General features: G+C 46.2%; 1 pseudogene; it reads right to left on the bottom strand.

The window, feature by feature from the left end:
* Nucleotides 1-1,675: 1,675 nt before the first annotated feature.
* Nucleotides 1,676-4,479, bottom strand: LOC136488227 (uncharacterized; annotated as a pseudogene).
* Nucleotides 4,480-8,770: the final 4,291 nt, after the last annotated feature.

The raw sequence follows: 8,770 nt of genomic DNA, 5'->3' as shown, positions 1-8,770 counted from the left end.
CTAACTCTTTGAGACCTTCTAAGGGCCTCCACATTTGGCACATTTACTGTTTGAGGCTGTTGTTGCTCCCCCTCATGTGTGGCAATAGGGTCTGTAGGATTCTGAACCATGGGTTCCTCATCCTCATTTATTGTTGCCATAGGAGGAATAACAACAGGTGCTGGCACCACAACATCTTGCGTTGTAGGGGTAGCAGCAGCAGGTAGCTCGAAAAATGGCTCCTGAACCATCGGAGTGGGTGCATACACCCGTTTCTCCTCAAGATTAATTTCTCGAGCTACCATGCTCCCCCTTATCATTTCATCCTCTAGAAAGATAGCGTGTCTTGTTTCCATAAACTTTGTATGTCTATCTGAACAGTAGAAACGAAAACCTTTTGACTTTTCTGGGTAGCCAATGAAATGGCAACTTACTATTTTGGGATCTAACTTCCCAATGTTTGGGTTAAATACTTTAGCCTCAGCAGGACTCCCCCACACTCGTAAGTGTTTTAGTGAGGGTACTCTTCCTATCCACAATTTATACGGTGTTTTGGGCACCGACTTACTTGGTACTCTATTGAGAATATGAATGGCGGTTTTTAACGCCTCCATCCACAGACTCAACGGTAAGGTGGAGTAACTTATCATACTACGCACCATATCCATCAGGGTACGGTTATGCCTTTCAGCTACTCCATTCTGCTGAGGTTCACCCAGTGTTGAATACTGGGCGACTATACCATTCTCCTGTAAGAACCTTGCAAAAGGTCCAGGAACTTGTCCATATGGGGTATGCCGACCGTAGTACTCCCCCCATGGTCAGACCTGACTATCTTAATCTTTAAATCATGCTGATTTTCAACTTCTGCTTTAAATATTTTGAATTTATCCAACGCTTCTGTTCTTTCTTTAATTAGATAAATGTACCCAAAACGAGAGTAATCGTCTGTGAATGTTATGAATGAATCATAACCATCTACACTTTTCACAGGAAAAGGACCACATATGTCTGTGTGAATTATCTCTAAAATTCCTATGCTTCGTTTGACATCCTTTTTAATTTTCTTTACATACTTTCCTTTAATACATTCTATACATTGCTCTAAGTCAGAGAACTCCGGTGGAGGAAGAATGCCATTCTTAACTAGTTCCTCTATTCTCCCCCTCGAAATATGGCCTAAACAACAGTGCCATAATTTCGACGATACATTAGGAGTTCTCTTTCATTTTCTGTTTGCATTGTTCGATGAGGATACATTCTCATTCACATCACATACGTAATTCACATTTTCACGAAGTGATAACAAATAAAGCTCGTCTTGTCGGAAGGCAAGACCAATACATCTATTATTAAACAATATCTGACATTTGCCATTTCCAAAATGGCAATCATAACCACCGTGGTCCAACTTTGAAACACTAATCAAGTTTCTTTGCAAAGAAGGTACATAAAGAACATCTCTAAGAAAAAGTATGAAGCCATCAACAAGCTCTAGGGAAGATCACCAATGGCCTCAACATCTGCTTGTACTCCATTTGCGACTTTAATGAAACTTTCGCTTCTTTGCAAAGTTCTCATCGAACGGAATCCCTGTAAAGAATTAGCAACATGAATAGTTGCACCTGAATCAATCCACCAAGTAGATTTTGAAAACTTGACATACAAGGATTTATTTACAAACGTAATAATGTTCTCACCTTTCTTTTTCATAATCAACTTTAGGAAATCGGGACAATCTTTCTTGTAATGTCCCATCTTCTTGCAGTGGAGACATTGATCTTTATCCACTGGGAATTGCTTGTTCTGAGACTGTTGCATGGGACCCTTTCCAGGTGACTTGGAGAAAGAGCTGTTATTATAGTTCTTTTTCTTATTATCTTTTAGATAGTTGATAGTACCACCCTGTGAAACTTTTATTCTTTCCTCCTCCTGCACACACATGGCTATGAGCTTTTCTAGATCCCATTTCTTGGGTCGTATGTTGTAATTAACAACAAAAGTGTCAAATTCTTTAGGCAAAGAAGCAAAAATCAAATGAATAAGAAACTCATCCTTGAGTGCCAAATCCATTGGTTTGAGCTTATATGCCAAATTGCTCATTCTCAGTATGTGCTCTCTAATGCCACTGCCGCCACCAGAGTACCTTTCTGTCACCAGCTGCTTAATCAGCTGGGTTGCATATGTCTTTGAAGAGCCAGTGAACTGACTCTTTATTCTTTCTAGGTACTCTGTGACCGTGTCACAGTCTGGAATTGAGCCCACTATTGCAGGCTCAATTGTATTCTTTATCATATCCAAACATTTCTTATTGGCTGTGATCCACTTTCTATGTTCGAGGTCAAAATACATCTTTACGGGAGCAAAGTCCTGCTCTCTGTTCTGCCATGCAGCATCAGTCTCATCAGTCTCCCTCACCGGTGTCTCAGGTTCTTTGGGACACGGTGTGGTGACTACCCAGTCAACCTCAGCCAAAATGAAGACCAAGTCGATCTTTTTCTTCTATTCAATGTAGTTATCCCCTTTAAGAGTTGATATATCTTTGATATAAGCCATCAAGGAGTATCCTCCTGAAAACACAATTCAAATAGTGTGAGAACATAAATAATAACAATAACAATTGCATGCCTTATTTCCAACGTTGGTTAAAATTAAAACATATAATTGTTCTCTACACTAATTCTACATCACCGTTGGGCAGAAATAGAATTAATGCAAGACAAAACATTATAATATTGCCATTAATCAACGTTGGTCAGAATAATAACAATATTAGAATCCATTTTCAAAATTAAATTCTCCCATTGATTCGAATTTAATAATGAAAATTACATCTTTAAATACGTAGCGGAAAACTTTTAATTTGATGAATTTTACCCACAGGGAAAAATACCTTTTCTATTTTCTTTTGAGCCAATTTCCATTTTTCAATTTTCTAGAAAAATGCGAAACTGGACTCAAACTTTTCTGTTTCGGCCCAAAACCGCAGAAACGGCTCGGCCCATCTCTTCGTGCGCGCGCAGGCCGCACCCAGGCCGGCAAAGTCGCGCCCCGCGCGCTCCCCCCTGGGCCGCAAGTTGGCCCGCTCTATCTCGGCCGTTCATCCATCATCGGACGGTCGCGCGCGCATTTCGCTCGGAATAAAACCTGATTCCGCGCGTCTCCGAGCCAAAACCCTAACTCATTCGTCCTGGCCCTCTCTCTCTCTTCGCCTCACTCTGCTCTCTCTTCTCACTTTCCTCAGCGCAGCAACGCACCGAGCGAGCGAGCGGGCGAATCAGTGGAGCAGCCAGTCCCGGCGCCGTCGCCGGCCCCCTCGCCGGCATGCGCGTTCCCCAGTGGGTGAGCGCGCCGCCGTCGAGCGGCCTGGCCGCGGCGCCCCTATGGCCGGATCCCGGCGAGCAGTGCCCCCGGAGTTTGGCTCTTTCTTTTCCCCACGCACCGGCGTGCACGACGGCGAGGTAAGCCACCCCTTTCCCGTCTTCCCCTTTCGGTTTCTTTGGTTCTTGTGCTCGGATTTCATCCGATTTCCTGATTAGGGTTAGGGTTAGGGATTGGGGATGGGGTTTCACTATTTTCTTTTTCCCATGATATCTTCACGGGTTTGAGGTTCGGTTTCTAGTTGAAACCATGTTTTCATCTCTATCCCAAAACCCGATCTAGGGTTTGGATGTTCCTTTTCTTCACTTTTTCCGAACCCGATCTAGGGTTAGGGTTAGAGTTTCTTTCATCCGAATCAAAATTCGAATCGTTCTACTTCTTTCTCTTTCTACCCCAAGATCTAGATCCACACCTAGGGTAACAACCTGGCTCTGATACCATTGTTAGATCCAGAGATCACCTAGAGTAGCATCTAGTCGGGTGGTTCTTTGTATTTGGGATGAACAAGTAGAAAACCTAATGAACAGTACTACAGAGTGATAGAGAGAGGAGAGTGGATGTGAGTGTACAGACCATCGGAGGGTGCCGTCGAGGAGGATCCGGTCATCTCGTTCGGTCGGTGACGTTCTGCGCACGGGCAGCGATGGTCGGAGAAGAGTTGGTGAAGTCCGGCGATGCAGTAGCGGTGCAGTCAGGCCGACGGTGATGATGGTGGCGTCTTCCCGTCGCTGGCTGCGCACCCCTACTAGATCGGACTTAGGGTTTGTTGGTGGGGCGGAGTGGCTCACGGTGAACCTCGTACTATGAGCCGCCGGCCCCCACCACTTTATATAGCGCAGTGCGACGGGGGCCCACCAACTATGTAGGGTTGGGCGCCCCCGATCAGGGCGCGTGACCAAGGCCCAATAAGCTGTATTGGCTGGGAGATCATTCCAACAGGTACGACTCCAGGAGGGCGCGGATTAAGGACAGCTCCTGGACGAGGTTTGCGGCGGTAACCTGCCGGACGAACACTTCGCCATGCTGCTGCCGCCGCCGCCACTGATGCTGCTGATGCGCTGAGGGCGTGGCGTTGTCGTCACCGGTGTTGGCCCGTTGTGGCGTGCTGCGGCGGGACATGCTCTGGTCGTCGGAGGATTAGTGGATGGTGGCCGCGCGCGGCAGATTGATCGAGTTCGGCTTCGGCCGTTATGATATCTGGAGCAGTTGCTTCGTGTCGTCGTGCTTTTGAGATCAAATGAGTCCACGCGCTGCGATTCGTCCAAGGGCGAAGGCAGAGTCCGACACGAACCGAGCATGCCGCAAAAATAGAAGTTTTTATATTTTCCAACAATATATTCACGATGTATATAGGAACTACAGAGAAGATTTGCCGAATCCGCATACCGCTGGGAATAAGGCTGCAATTTCCATATAAATCTACTCGAGATTCAAACGTATTGCGTCACAGTTTTTCCTATTGCCCTCCCCACACTGCCACACTGAGAAACACAAAAGTATACCAATAAACTAATAATTAACTAAGAGTCTAAGGCGGTAGTGATTAGTTTTTTTTGCAAGAAAGTTAATATAAGTTATTTGTAGACTTTGAAATTGTCATTTTCAACTGACGAGAAAATAAATATGGTACTGCCAATTTCTTTGTTGACAAAACAGAATCCCACCCCAACTCTTCTAAATGTATATCTGTTGTAGTCCGTGTACAAACCCAAACTATACATGTCGCTGTGCTTGCCTTTGAATTCACCTTGACATGCTATCATAGTAAGCACTTTTTTAAAGGACGGTAAAAGCTTTGCCGCAAGTTTTATTAGATGATAAAAAGATAAAAACTGTACAAAGATTTACATCACCCGGCGGCTCCTCCTCCACCGGCAACCAAAAACAACTAAGACTAAAACTACCCGAAAAAACTAAAGAAACACCAAAACAACACTTGGGGAGACGGTCTGCTAGCACCGCACCACAACTGGAAGAATGTTGGCCCCTCATTTTGAGAGTCCTTTGGTGCATCTGTACTTGCGTCAGGATCACGCACAAGTACGCACAAACAACAGAAATGGCACACGGTTTTATAGTAAAATACCGAACTTTTATTGATATCTAGAAATAAGGTGTTACAATAGTGGCCCAGAGGGCATAGCCATAGACTTTACATTACTAGCAGGGTTCCATTGCCGTGAAGCGGCATTTATTACGATGGGGTGGTACTACTATGGCGATACTCTATAGCGAAGTGACACTCTAAACCACATGCATATTTGAGCGTGGTCGAATCCCTAGGTACTAAGGGCGTGATTGGTTGCTTTGGTGAGGGGGAGCTGGGATGGAGAGCCGGTCCAGGATGGTGAGATGCATGCTCAAACCATGCACTCAATCGTGTTTGGTTGTCTTTGTTGTTGGTCCAGTATGAGACGAGATCTCGTTTGGTTGCATGCATGGATGAGAGTTTTGAGTGTATGACACATGGGTCCCTGCGCCATGCCTGAATCAAGCCATCCTGTATGGAGAGAGAAGTTGAAATTGAGAAGATGAAGTCATGCGGGATGGAGGAGGGCAGATGAATGAAAGGATACATGCGAAAGGTGTGAGGAGGACAACCAAACACATCGCATGAATGAGGTCAGACATCAAAACGGTGCGGGGACGGTCCGATTCGGCCTACCAATCACGCCCTAAGACTCCTTCCTATTCGTCGTGGTATGGCTCTTCGTCGAAGTTGAAATCTTCCTCAGCATCGAAATATGTGAGTCAACAACGGGTGAGTACAAACATACTCAGCAAGCCCTAACCATAGGGTTTGGTGGAGTGGATGGTGAAGGCTTGGTGGAGTGGTGGATGGTAGGTGATGGTGGAGGCGGAGATAGTGAGGTGGTATAGTTCAGTTGAATATAAGGTTGGTCCCTGGGAGAGTATTACCATTCTCGCCAGTTCCCGGGTTAGTAATAAGATTCCTTAATTACATTAGCACTGTTTCATTACACATAAAAGTAAATCTAATCATAAGTGATCTCATCCCAGCAGTTCTCCATTCCAACGACATGGCTAATCGAATAGATTCAATACGCTCTGTAGAGGGTGTACACTTTTCCCCACATGATAGGCACATGATCAGTGGACAGGATAGGCCTAACGTGACCCCGTACCCAAAAGTACGTGACCTTAGACGTCCATATAACTCTACCATGGCTTCTGAGTGGTTGGAAAACACAAAGCTTGGATGATCATACAACATCCAATTCAATAATCCGGATGATACCATATCATCCATTTAATAATAAGTAAGGGCTCGAACATGGCCAAATCAAGGAGCTTTACATGGAAGATTACTTAGTAACCATGCCAACCGGACCACGGAAGATTGCTTAGCATACGTGTCTTCTCCTGATATTCCGTTGCCACTCCGGCCTCCTAGTAGAAATTATACTTCTATCTAACGGGGTGTGGGATCAAGCCTACCCATATAGACATGTGGCTGTACGGATATCTAGCTAGGCGAGATGGCCTATGAACAGTCATTATGTGACTGAGGCAAGTATCTCGCAACAGGAACCCTCACTAGGCGATCCTGCCAAGGTAACTTATACCACATAAGTTACCCCTCACTCGCCCCTTGTCGATAAGTTTAGGTTTACCATATCCATGTTATCACCATTATTATCCTTAGGTTCATTCATATCGTAGAGCTCATGAGGTACCAAATTAAACTTTATCATGTCATCAAAGTTTACTTCATAATAATCGAGCTCATAATTCATATATTTACAAGGATAAATAATATTAGTTGAGTTTATTAATTAATTGGTGGAGGTGGAGAGCAGAGGGTTTATGGTGGTGGTGGCAAGATGTAGTGGTGGTGATAGGGGTAGCTAGGACTTGCCTTCGTTGTTGTCTCCTTCCAGATCGTCTACGTAGTCTGGATCCTCGTTTTCTAGGTTTTCGCCGTCTTCTGTCGGTCGGCGTTTAATAAATATCTACCGCTAAATACAAACATGAAACAAGCAACACAAGACAAGCATATAACAATATGGTGGTTCTAGGTGGAATAAATAGAGCTTGATTTTATAAGAATTTTGGGAGTGGTTTCACGTAAAACGGAGTTAGGATGGAGAAGATATAGATTTTAGAAGTTTAATATATAGTTTGAGATTTAAATAGAATTTTATATACATTTTTGGTGAATGTAAAATAGGTGAAAATATTATGGGTAGGTTCTTGGGTGTATTTTGTTTATTTACAAATTTTCTAGGAATTTTTCTAAGCTAGGAAATAGGATTTATAGCCTCCTGTGTACACTAACCGGGTACCCTTAGCAATTTCACTATGCGTTGTGCTATGAGTGTGGTGTGTGTGTGACATATGGGCCAGTGGGGTCAGCGGCGGGGCATCGTTGACGCGTGGGCCAGCTTGGCCGTTAGCCGGCGACGGCGTTGCGGCCTTGGGCCCACCTATCGAAGAAAGTGAGAGAGGGAGTGGGTGACGGATGGGACGAAGTGGTGACGGGGACGGCATCACCGTTTGGTCCCATGCGATAGTGAGGGAAGGAGGGGGAGGGGGAAATGGTGGTCGGACGGCGGTGGTCGGCGCGGCGTTAGAATAGAGGAGTGCTTGACTTCATCAGAGTTCATTACGCCGACGATGTTGAGCCCTAGTGTAGATGGTGGAGTGGTGGACGGTGCTCGGGGTGTCATGTCATAGTCCTGGGCGTCGTTGGCAGCGATGGCGGGCACCCGAGGCATCCATGGCTACACGCCGGAGTTCCTGCGGTGGCGCTGTGTAGTGGGTGAGGGCTTAGGGGCCCTATCCCTAACTAGCTTAGTACGTGTATGTGGGTGCGAGGGTGCAGTGAGGGTGCTAGAGGGGTCGGGGAGCCAAGCCGAGCCTTGTCGTCGGTCAACCGGCGATCATGGTGGCTCGGCGAAGCTCGGTGCTCGGGGATAGCATGACATAGAGGGAGAGAGAGAGGAAAATCGGTAGGGGAGAAGGTGGGGAGGGGCTCTAGGGCTCACTTACAACTCCAATCGACCAGAGATGCGACGAGGAAGAAGAGAGAAGGAGGCGGCTCCAATGGCGACGACGGAACCGATTTCGGGAAAACGAGCCTAGAGCTCGGAAGAGAGGAGGAGAGGAGGAATGGAGGGGGAGATGGTATGTTGTAGCTAGTGGCGGAGCTATTAGTGGTGGTGGTGTGGCCGGAGCGTCACCGCCCGGGCCTATTTATAGGCCAGCCATGGTGGCGCCGGTGGGAGAAATATCTCCCGACCGTTGGAGATATTTTGGCCGCCGTGCCCGTGTTTGAACTGCCATGGCGGTTCAGCACAGCTCGCCCTTATCCACGTGCTTGTCCGGGAGCTTGGAGCTCGACCATGGTGAAAGGTCCTATATGGTCAAAGTGTGGTGGCTTCCCCAC

Source organism: Miscanthus floridulus, chromosome 10 (genome assembly GCF_019320115.1).
Source record: "Miscanthus floridulus cultivar M001 chromosome 10, ASM1932011v1, whole genome shotgun sequence".
In the NCBI taxonomy this organism is placed as follows: domain Eukaryota; kingdom Viridiplantae; phylum Streptophyta; class Magnoliopsida; order Poales; family Poaceae; genus Miscanthus; species Miscanthus floridulus.
Note: the sequence above shows the minus strand (reverse complement) of the source record. Positions and strands in the feature narration are given on the sequence as shown.